General features: G+C 42.5%; 1 pseudogene; it reads left to right on the forward strand.

The window, feature by feature from the left end:
* Positions 1-8576: 8576 nt before the first annotated feature.
* LOC136309151 (lupus La protein homolog) lies at positions 8577-10301 on the forward strand (annotated as a pseudogene).
* The last annotated feature ends 1066 nt before the right edge of the window (positions 10302-11367 follow it).

Raw genomic sequence — 11367 nt, forward strand, 5'->3', positions numbered from 1 at the left:
TATTTTGGATATTAGGCCCTTATCTGAGCTGTTGTTTGAAAATATCATTTCCCATTTAGTTGGCTTTCTGTTTATTTTGTTATCAGTTTCTCTTGCTGAGCAAAAACTTCTTAGTCTGATGTAGTCCCATTCATTAATTTTTGCCTTCACTTCTCTTGCCTGTGGAGTCAAATTCATAAAATGCTCTTTAAAACCCAGGTCCATGAGTTGAGTACCTATGTCTTCTTCTATGTACTTTATTGTTTCAGGTCTTATTTTAGATCTTTGATCCATTTTGAGTTAATTTTAGTACAGGGGGACAAACTGTAGTCCAGTTTTATTCTTTTGCATGTGGCTTTCCAGTTTTCCCAGCACCATTTATTGAAGAGGCTTTCTTTTCTCCATTGTGTGTTGTTGGCCCCTTTATCAAAAATTATTTGACTATATATATGTGGTTTTATTTCTGGACTTTCTATTCTGTTCCATTGGTCTGAGTGTCTATTTTTCTGCCAATACCATGCTGTTTTGATTGTCGTGGCCCTATAATAGAGTTTGAAGTCAGGTATTGTAATGCCCCTAGCTTCATTCTTTTTCTTTAGGATTGCTTTGGGTATTCGGGGTTTTTTATAGTTCCATATAAATCTGATGATTTTTTGCTCCATTTCTTTAAAAAATGTCATTGGAATTTTGATGGGAATTGCATTAAATTTGTATATTGCTTTGGGTAATATGGCCATCTTGATTATATTTATTCTTCCTAACCAAGAACAAGGTATATTCTTCCATCTCATTATATCTTTTTCGATTTCCCTTAACAATGGTTTATAGTTTTCATTATATAAGTCCTTTACATTCTTTGTTATGTTTATTCCTAAGTATTTTATTTTTTTGTTGCAATTGTAAAGGGGATTATTCTTTTGAGTTCATTCTCAATTATTTCATTGTTGGCATATAGAAGGGCTATTGACTTCTGTATGTTAATTTTGTATCCTGCGACCTTACTGTATTGGCTTATTGTTTCTAGTAATCTTTTTGTGGATTCTTTGGGGTTTTCGATGTATAGGATCATATCATCTGCAAAAAGTGATACCTTTACTTCTTCTTTTCTGATATGGATGCCTTTTATTTCTTTGTCTTGTCTGATTGCTCTGGCTAGAACCTCTAGTACCACATTAAATAAGAGTGGAGAGAGTGGACAACCCTGTCTTGTTCCTGATTTAAGGGGGAAAGCCTTCAGTTTAGTGCCATTTAATATGATGTTAGCTGATGGTTTATCATATATGGCCTTTATCATGTTGAAATATTTTCCTTCTATACCCATTTTGTTGAGAGTCTTAAACATAAAATTGTGTTGTATTTTATCGAAAGCCTTTTCTGCATCTATTGATAAGATCATGTGGTTTTTGTTCTTTGTTTTGTTGATATGGTGTATTACGTTAACCGTTTTACGTATGTTGAACCATCCTTGAGATTCTGGGATGAATCCCACTTGATCATGATGTATTATTTTTTTAATATGTTGTTGTATTCGATTTGCTAGTATTTTGTTTAGTATTTTAGCATCTGTATTCATTAGAGATATTGGTCTGTAGTTTTCTTTTTTTGTGCCATCCTTGCCTGCTTTTGGTATGAGGGTTATGTTGGCCTCATAAAACGTGTTTGGAAGTATTGCTTCTTCTTCAATTTTTTGGAAGACTTCAGCTTAAGATCCTGATTCCTGCCAAAATGCAAATAGTCATGGGAGGGCTGACAATGATCCATCCATCATTGAGAACTTCATGATAATAACATTTCCTCCCTCAGAACAGAGGAGCCTCGGGCACTGCATGCCTCAGGTAAGTACAGACAGGGAAGAACTACTTCTCAGTTTTGCCTGGCATCATCTCAGGTATACTTTTGGCATTTGAGCTGCAATTCTCCAGCCCTCCAGGAAAGTAAAGCAGCCAACAGAAGGCTAAAGGGTTCTTATTTAAACAGCCAAACATTGCCAATAACCACATATGCAGACAGAATAAAAACCACTGATTTTGCTATTTTTTTCTTTTGTGATACTGTTGGTCAAATAAGTTTGTAAAATGTAATTTTTATGTTTGCTGCCTTATAGTTTGCATTGGGGGATGGGCAGTGACAGGCATATGTGGTATGTGAAATTGCAAATAATTACCTTTCTGCTTGGGAAGGGCCATTGTTTTCTAATGGTTGCTAGAGGAGAGATTTTCCTATCAGAAAGTTTTGTAAAGGGAGAGAAGAGGCAGAGAGAAGCCACGTTTTGCAGGGAGAGAAGAGAGAATGCAGAGTGCTGAAGAAGAAGCCAGTTTGTGCAGAAAGGGGGTGTGCAGATGGAGAACCAGAGGTAAGGGGCTTTGCAACCTCTGCTAAGACTGGTGAGGTCTTTAATTCTAGGAGAAACCAGAGAAGATTCTCCTGGTTGTGGAACCAGAGAATGTGTAAGTGGGTTTGGGAGCCCTGTGTGTTTGTCAGCCGGTGTGAGACTTTAATAAAGGAATGGCCCACCAATTTTTGGCTCCACTGTTTCTTTACCACCTGCCTGAATTCAATGAGAACCTGTTGGGCAGATAAAATATATTATGCTCACTTTGTTAAAGATGGCGCTCCCACATGGAGGCCATCGCCCAGGTGATATTAATGTATTGGGGGCGGGCTGTGGGCAGGCAGAATTCTTGTAGCCTTGGTTTTGGGATTAAGCCTTTCCCACCCTTTTTTGATGTGGGGTGGTAAATCCCATCATGTCCCAGATAAGTGACTTTGTATTAGAGACTTCCCTATTTTGTATATTGGATTAAAGGTTTGGATTTCTACACTATAAAATAGGGGCAGAATGGGATCTTGCTCTCTTGGTTCCTGGGATGACTAGCATGAGAGAGCAGAGAGATCACAGCAGAGAGCAGAGAAAGGCCACATGGAGGAGGCCAAGAGAAGCAGCCAAGATGCCGGAGTGTTGAGTGAGAGGCCAGTTTGTGCATTTGATGCTGGAGAAGAAAGGAGATGGGGAACAGAGGTGAATAAGTCTGGTGAGCTAGAAACCTTTGATTCTAGGAAACTTGGATAAGTCAAGTTTGATAGTGGCCGTGGCTTCTGGCTCTACAGAACCTGAACGTGCATGGCCACTATGGCCACGTGTAAGGCCAGTATCCATGGCCATCACCACAGCCGACTGGCCTATGCAGGTTCGCATTAGATTCAGACAGACGGTAATGAAACAATGAAGCCAAGAACTGGTGAACCATCATCTTTAATCCTAGCTTGCACCTTGTGGGCAAGTGAAAACACACATTGGGCTCCAAAATCCACTCATTCAGTGCTCACAAAGCTACTGACTTATCTGAGTTTCCTAGAATCAAAGGTTTCTAGCTCACCAGAATTATTCACCTTTGTTCCCCATCTCCTTCCTTCTCCCTGCACAAACTCTGCACAAACTGGCTTCTCACTCAGCACTCTCTTGGCTGCTTCTCCTGGTCTCCTCCACATGGCCTTTCTCTACTCTTCTCTAATACTAATCTCAGGAACAGAGAGAGCAAGCTCCCGGTCCGCCCCACTTTATCTGAGGCATAATTGGATTCCTCATGAGAGTGCACCACCCCACATCAAAAAGGGTGGGAAAGGCTTAGTCCTAAAACCAAGCCCCAGGCTACAAGGATCCTGCCTGCCCACAGCCCACCCTCAACACACATTAATATCACCTAGGGCAGCACCATCTTTAACAAAGTGAGCATAATATATTTTGTCTGCCCAACACCACGACTGCTGGCCATACAGATAATTCTTTAGAATTTTTGAAGATTGACCAGAAAGGGTGATTCTGTAATTGTGCCCACAGAGATGATTGCATCCATGTATTCTGTAGCACCTGGTTCAGAAGCAAGGTCAACACGTGGCAAAATCAACAGGCCTTAGCACATTTATTTAACGTTTGTTTGAAATGAATTTTATGCAAAATAGAATTGAGGGAAAATGGCAAAAGAAACATTAGAAATAAGACAATTTAAAACATGTTAAAGGAATAAAATAATTGGTGCACAGTTTCAGGAACTTCCACTACTGAATGGTAGACCCATGAGTGAGGGAAAGAAATAGTTTGTTGTTTTACATCACTGGGTAACAGTATGGTTGTTACACAGCATTACTGAAACAAGAACCAACAGATAGAACTTACAGCATAAAATGATTATGAGAGGGGGTCTTGGTCAAATAAGTTTGTAAATATGATATATATGTTTGCTTGCTTATAGTTTGCTTTGGGTGTGGGGGACAGGCTGTAAGCAGGCAGGGTGTTTATAACCTAAGGCTTAGTTTTAAGACTAAGCCTTTCCCACCCTTGACTGTTGTTGCATGATATGGAGTGGTGCACTCTCATGAGGAATTCCATTATGCCTCAGATAAGTGACTTTGTATCAGAGACTTCCTTGTTTGTATAGTGGATTAAAGGTTTTGATTTCTACACTATAAATTGGGGCAGAGGAGCCCATGCTGGAGGAGAGCAGAGAAAGGAGAGCAGAGAAAGGCCATGTGGAGGAGAGGAGAAGCAGCCAACATGGTGGAGTGCTGAAAGAAAAGCCAGTTTGTGCAGAGTTTGTGCAGAGAAGAGATGCAGAACAGAGGTGAATAAGGCTGGTGAGGTAGAAACCTTTGATTCTAGGAAACTCGGATAATTCAGTGGCTTTGGGAGCCCTGAATGGAAAGGGAAGTGTTTTCCCACTGTGTGTATTTCTTGCCCTCCAGGTGCAAGCTAGGATTAAAGCTAATGGCCCACCAGTTCTTGGCTCTGTTGTTTCATTACCGTCTGTCTGAATCAAATGCGAACCTGCATGGGCCAGCAGCTGTGATGGTGGCCTCGGCTACTGGCTTTACAGGGTTTTTCAGTTAATAAGAGATTTCAATAATTCCTGGGCTCTAGAAGCAGACATGGGCTAAGTAACTGTTAGACCAAAGTGAAGGAGGAAACCATGGTCCAGAATATGGGTGGGGAAGTGGCAGACTAATCAGTAAGTTCTAGACAGTCCCCACACTGAGACACGTTAGGGACAGCACCATCCAGAGATGAGGCAAAGGGCTCAAAACAGAGAGAATTCAATTAAAAGTCATAGATACTGCCTGCATTCACAAGTGCAAAACTAGGTATCTACTCTCCATGGAGAAAGAAAGAAGAAGAATAAAACAAAATAAAATGGAAATTGTGAGGTCAGTTGGCAAGGGGGGAAGGTCACGTGAGGAACCAGACCCAGGAACTTTGGCTGGAACCGCCTACACCCACGTGCACCAAAAGAAACTTCCCAGGAGCCCTTTGAAAAAGAGCGACCCCACCCCCCTAACAACCCTATAAATTACCCCCATGTGGGAGAATCTGTGCGACTTCTCTGGCGCCTGTCCCCTGGACCAGAGAACATCATCCAGGAAGTGCTCTGAATAAATTTTTCTATTCCGCACTTGGTGGCTATGCCCTTCTTTCTTCTTCAGGGTGGAAATACCTACATTTGGTGCCAAAACTCAGGAGGAGTTTGAAGCCTGCTCTGGCCACTCCTCTCCCCTTCCCTTCCAAGAAAGAACAAAGACCTCCGACTCTCCACCCACTTTAGCACATGGGACATTAAGTTCCCTGCCTCCAGCCTCCCCTCAGTTCTTTCCAACAAGAATCCCTGTCCATAATCACAGCTGCACCAGGGACCTCTTATCCATTCCGAGTGCGTGTGTGCCCGTGGAGACGTCCCGGACACATCCACTCTACCTAACCATCCAGTGGCCAGAGCTTGAGTTGCGGGATGCCAAATCTCATCTCTTGACAACTCCAAGGGCTGAGGGTAGCCATGGGGATAAAGGAATCCAAACCTGACTCTAAAACAGTGGTCCCCAACCTTTCTTGGGCCACAGACCGGTTTAATGTCAGAAAATATTTTCACGGACCGACCTTTAGGGTGGGACGGATAAATGGATCATGTGACCAAGACAAGCGTCAAGAGTGAGTCTTAGACGGATGTAACAGAGGGAATCTGGTCATTTTTAAAAAATAAAACATCATTCAGACTTAAATATAAATAAAATGGAAATAATGCTAGTTATTTATTCTTTCTCTGCAGACCGGTACCAAATGGCCCACAGACCAGTACCGGCCCACAGACCAGTACCGGTCCGTGGCCCAGGGGTTGGGGACCACTGCTCTAAAACACTCCTGGAGTGCCTTATCTGAAATCTCTCACTCCCTAAAAAAGAAGAAACTGTTCTTCTTCTCCACTGTGGCCAGGCCACAGAACCCACTGAATAATTGAGCCAGATGGCCTCCTGAAGGGACTTTCAATTTTAACACCCTCACCAATTCAACTATTGCCAAAGAACTGGGAAATGGTTGGAGATCCCTTACATTCAGGGCTTCCAGTATTTGCACTCCCGTCCTAATCTCTCTGCCGCCTGCTCTACACGCAGGCACTTTTTGACCAAAGAAACCTCAGCTAAACCCTCCACTCCTGATGACCCACTTTCTTCCTTCACTGACCCCCAACTCTCCTCCCCTCCTGCACAGCTCCCTCCGTCCTATTGGGCTCCTCCCCTCCTTTTGCTGAATTCTGTTTCTCATTCACCTGCAAATACCAGCCCCTCTTTCTCTTCCCCTGCTGGCCAGGGGCCCCTCCCTTCTCCACTGTGTTTTTAAGTCCCTCCCTTATCAGGCCACCCTCCACCGGCCATTGGCCCTCACACTGGTTTGCAGGACTCCTGACCCCATGGCCCAACCCCAATCTTCTTACAGGAAGGCCTGGCCCTGTCCTGCCTTTGGCTCCAGCGTTTCTGGCTGGATCTGGGTGCCAGGCTCTCCAGGAGTCCCCCTCCTCTTATTCTCAACCCCCAAACCCCTATCCGAGACCTGGTGAACGTGGCATTTGAAGTTTTTAATGGTTGCAGCTAGTAGAAAAAGGCCAAGGCTATTCACCAGGCAGGCTCACATGCAGCAGAAGGTAACTCTCCAAACCCAGGCTCTTGTGGCAGCCCTGAGGCCGGCAGAGCAACAGGGGCAAGGCACAGGAGGTTCCCGACCCAAATCTGGGCTGAAATGTGGCAAGGAGGGTCACTAGGCCCAGCAGTGCCCCTGCCTGAGGTCACCCACTAAGCCCTGCCCTGACTGCAAGCAGCTCGGTCACTGGCAAAGTGATTGCCCCTTTTGGGACAACAGTCTTGTCCTCAGCACCTCTACATGGAGGACAAGCCACCCAAATGGGAGGCCAGGCCAGCCAGGCGGGCTCACCATTTGAACTCCTAGGCCTCCTGGACAACTGACACGGCCAGGACTCGAAGACCCCCATCACCCTCACCAAGCCCCAGGTAATGCTACAGGAATGAGTAAGCCCATCACATTTCTTGTGGACACGGGGAATACCTTCTCTGTTTTGCCATCACACTCTGGACCTCTAGTTACCTCACAGATCTCGGTTATGGGAGTGGATGGGACCCCTTCTTTTCTCCTTCATACGCCACCCCTGACATGCAGTTTGGACAGGACCCCATATGGTAATATTGACTACGCCTACTGCAGCCAAACTCCTAGGACAAACACCTTAATACCATGAGTCTCTCCTCAATCTTGCCCCCATACAGGACTGCTGGCAGTCGGAACCACTGGGCCCTACCCATCTCCAGCTCACTAAAAGTTTAGGCCCTGCAAAATCCTCCTGTTGTTCCTGTCCCTCCCACCAAAAACCTGCCGCCAGAGTGAGATTAAAGCAGGGAGCATTGCTCTTCAATGAGACTGGCCCAATGGAAGAAAACATTGCAAGAGAAACTGCACAAGGACCACTATCTGCAAGAGAAACTGCACAAGGACCTCTCCTTCTACAACTCGCTTAACTCCTGATGGCAGCCACCCATCCTCACCTGGGCTGCCCCCTACCCTAGGTCCTCCTCTAATTATCAACATATTACTCATATTTACTCTTCTTTTTAAAATTCTTACAGGACTGCATCCACGAAGTTTCTCAGGTCACAGTCAAACAGATTATACGTGACTCCCCTCAGAGCCACCACCTTCTGACCTCCCCTCCCCACAACACTCCTAACCAGCAGGAAGTAGCCAGATGAATAGCGGCGCCCCTATCTAACATAAAAGGTCAAAATGTGAGGTCGGTTGGCAATGGAGGAAGGTCACCAGAGGAACCAGACCCAGGAACTTTGGCTGGAACTGCCCACATCCATGTGCACCAAAAGAAACTTCCCAGGAGCCCTTTGAAAAAGAGCAACCGTCTGTTAGCCAATGAAATTTCGCCACATCATATCAACTCAACCCCCTAACGACCCTATAAATTACCCCCATGTGAGAATCCGTGCAACTTCTCTGGCTCCTGTCTTCCATACCAGAGAACATCATCCGGGAAGTGCTCTGAATAAATCTTTTGTTATTCCACACTTGGTGGCTACGCCCTTCCTTCTTCCTCGGCAGGGAGAAATACCTTACAGAAATAAATGAAAGATAAAATGTAAGATAAAACTACAAATCTCTTCTTTAAAAAAATTAATCTGGAAGAAGACGAGATGCTTCAATCGCTCTTAGTGATCCTGTAGCCCAGCTCTGTGAGACAGGGACCTTAAAGACAACCACAATGGCTAAAAATAGTGATGGAAAAATGGTGCTCTGCCTCCACCACCATCCATCCCCTTCCCCGCCATTCTGCACCTCCCTCCATCCCTTTCATTCCTCCTGCGATCCCTACACTCTTGTCTGTGTCCATAAAAAACCTGTATAATTTTGTTGATTAATGTCACCCCAATAAATTCAATTAAAAATTTTTTAAATGGCTGTTCTGGAGGCCAAAATCTGCCATCAAATTTAGTACTATTTTGGTGACTTCAATTTGTCATGGGACAAATTTTTAAAGAAACAAATCAAATCAAATGAAGGCTGAGTAGCTTTGGAAATAATAAAATTCAATAGGTTTAACTGTCCAATGACAGGCTTTAATGTAAAAATAGAAGCACTGAGCAAATCAAAGGCAGAATTCATGGAAATATGTGAAGACAAAACCAAAATCAGAAGATCTCCAAACAAATTCCTCCCTGAAGTGACTGATGAATATAAAAATGATGTATAAAAACAGACCTGTTTATATTTAAGGCTTCCCTCCTGATGCAGCCCTTGATGGCATGAAAGAACAGTTAGAGGATAAAGGTCAAATACTAACTATTCTGATGAGAAGAACATTGTATAAAGCATTTAAGGAACCAACACTTGCTGTGTTGGATAGATGAGTCTGCTAAAAATTTGAGGAGACCCCTGGACAAAGGTACAAAGACAAAGATCTGTTAATACTTTTCAAGGAAGATGAATTTTCAGAAAAAAATAAAGAAAGAAAACAAAGTGGAACCTAAATTACGAGCTAAATAAGAGCAAGAAGACAAAGTTAGCAAAAACAACTGAAATAAAATCTCTAGAAGAAAAGATTGGCTGCTTACTGAAATTTTCGGGAGACCTAGATCCATATCTTTTTCTTAAATTATAGTAAAATAAAATGGATAGACTTTGCCTCACCTGTGGTGGTCAGTAGATAAAAAGTATCAACCTAGAACTCTGAGGTCACTGGTTCAAAAGCCTGGGCTTGTCAAGTCAAGGCACATATGGGAGTTGATGCTTCCTGCTCCTCCTTCCTTTCTCTTTCTCTCTCTCTCAAATGAATAAACGTAATCTTTTTAAAAAATGGACAGACTTTGTCAACAAAGCAAAAGAAGAAATAATTATATTTTTTTTAAAAAGCTAAGGAAGCACTGGATAAAACCAAAGAGGCAAATAATGGTAACCTACAATTAAGAAAGAAGTGATGTGGGAAGTACTAGGTGGAAATGTGGAAAAAGAAGCATTGAAAAACTATATAGGCCTGACCTGTGGTGGCGCAGTGGATAAAGCGTCAACCTGGAAACGCTGAGGTTGCCGGTTCGAAACCCTGGGCTTGCCCGGTCAAAGCACATATGGGAGTTGATGCTTCCTGCTCCTCCTCCCTTCTCTCTCTCTCTCTCTCCCCTCTCTATAATGAATAAATAAAATCTTTAAAAAAAAGAAAAGAAAAAGTATATAAAAGATCAACAAGAATCCCTAAACAAATTGGAAGTCAAATGGTCTCAGATTTAAGGGAAAAGGAGAGGGAAATAAAGCTGCCCAGACTGGGTCTGCTCAAGAAAATGTATAGTTTAAAGACAAGAAAACTAAATTTGATAGTAATAATGAATGTGATGAAAATGGTACATCTAGAGTAAAAAGAGCAAGAGAAAAAGCAGACAAAATAGAATCTGCATCAAAACAGCAGAAAACAGAAAATGTTGCTGGAGACCAGTAGTTTAGTAAAAAAAAAAAAAAGATACATTTTAATTATATTGTCTTTGGAGGTTTTTTTTTAAAAAAAACAAATTAGGTCCTCTTTGTAAGGCATTTTTCCCTGCTGAGGAAGAAGAAAAGGGCCGAAGCCACAGAGTGTGGAATAGTAAAGGCTTTAATGAGTACAGAGCGCTTCCTGCCCAACGAGGTTCCCTGGTCCCGGGACACAGAGGCCAGGGAAGTCGCATAGGGTGCCCCGCATTGGAGTTATTTAAAGGGTCTCTAGGGTGGTCAAGCTAATATGACGTGGTGTAATCTCACTGGCTGATGGACAGTTGCTTTTTTCCAAAGGGACTCCTGGGAAGTTTCTTTTGGCGCATGTGAGTGTGGGTGGTCCTAGTCAAAGTTCTCGGGTCTGGGTTCCTCACGTGACCATCCCCCATTACTGACCACCCCACACTTTTCAATATCCACCTGTGAGAAAGAAAATATTTTTGTTCTTTAACTTGTCTTTTTTTGTTATTTAAATGAGGATATTTTTTCATATTATTTCAGATGATTCAAATATCAAAAGAAAGATTCTTGGACTAAATTACCTTTGTAATATGAGAATGTATTAGTACAAACTAATAAAATATATATTACATAAAAAGAGCTTCAAAATCTGGGTAAAGCCAGGGCAAAATGTGGGTGTAGGAAAGCAAAGCATTCCATGTTCTGTATTAATATATGAATACTGATTCTATGCCTATTCACCATGAGCAGCCGGGCAGTTGTGACCCAAACATGCCCAATATCTTAAGGTAAATTTGAACATGGCAAATTAAAAAAAAATTATTAAAAAAATTACACTAGTAAAAGTTAATATTATTGTATTTTTAGTTTATAACTCCTCTTTTATTCCCAGTATGATTTAAAACACAAATGTATACAACAATAATTATAAATGTATGCTAAGGGTCACACAATGTATAAAGATGAAATTTGGGATAATAACAATATCAAGGGAAGTGCAGAGCTGGATAGGAGTGGGGTTAATGTATGTTACTGATGCCAAGTTGGTATCAATTCAAATTAGACGGTATTAA

The sequence above is a fragment of the Saccopteryx bilineata genome, chromosome 6 (genome assembly GCF_036850765.1).
Source record: "Saccopteryx bilineata isolate mSacBil1 chromosome 6, mSacBil1_pri_phased_curated, whole genome shotgun sequence".
Taxonomy (NCBI): Eukaryota; Metazoa; Chordata; class Mammalia; order Chiroptera; family Emballonuridae; genus Saccopteryx; species Saccopteryx bilineata.